This window comes from Orycteropus afer, unplaced genomic scaffold (assembly GCF_000298275.1).
Source record: "Orycteropus afer afer isolate SDZICR_OR568_19922 unplaced genomic scaffold, OryAfe1.0 scaffold00288, whole genome shotgun sequence".
NCBI classification, from domain to species: domain Eukaryota; kingdom Metazoa; phylum Chordata; class Mammalia; order Tubulidentata; family Orycteropodidae; genus Orycteropus; species Orycteropus afer.
In genome coordinates this window covers 4,203,268-4,203,775 of record NW_006921875.1, presented here as the reverse complement: position 1 = coordinate 4,203,775, position 508 = coordinate 4,203,268, and positions in this window count along the sequence as shown.

Genomic DNA, 508 nt, shown 5'->3' with positions numbered 1-508 from the left:
GACTTGAGGCACTTACTGACGAAGGTTGAAGAATACAGTCTGCAGTATGGATTACATCTCAATATAAAGAAAACAAAAATCCTCACAACTGGACCGATAAGCAGCATCACAGTAAATGGAGAAAAGACTGAAGTTGTAAAAGACTTCATATTGCTTGGTTCTATAGTTGACACCAATGGAAGCAGCAGTCGGGACATGAGACTACGTATAGCACTGGGTAAATTGGCTGCAGAGGACCTCTTTCAAGTGCTGAAGAGCAAAGATGTCTAAGGTGTGCCTGACACAAGCCATGGTATTTTCAGTTGTCTCATATGCATGTGAAAGCTGGACAATGAATAAAGAAGATTGAAGAAGAATTAATGCTTTTGAGTTGTGGTGCTGGTGAAGAATGCTGAAAGTATACTGCTAAAGAACTAACAAATGTGTCATAGAGGAAGTACATGCTCCTTGGAAATGAGAATGGTCAGACTACTACCCAGCCTTACTCATATGGATAAGGTAAAGCTTT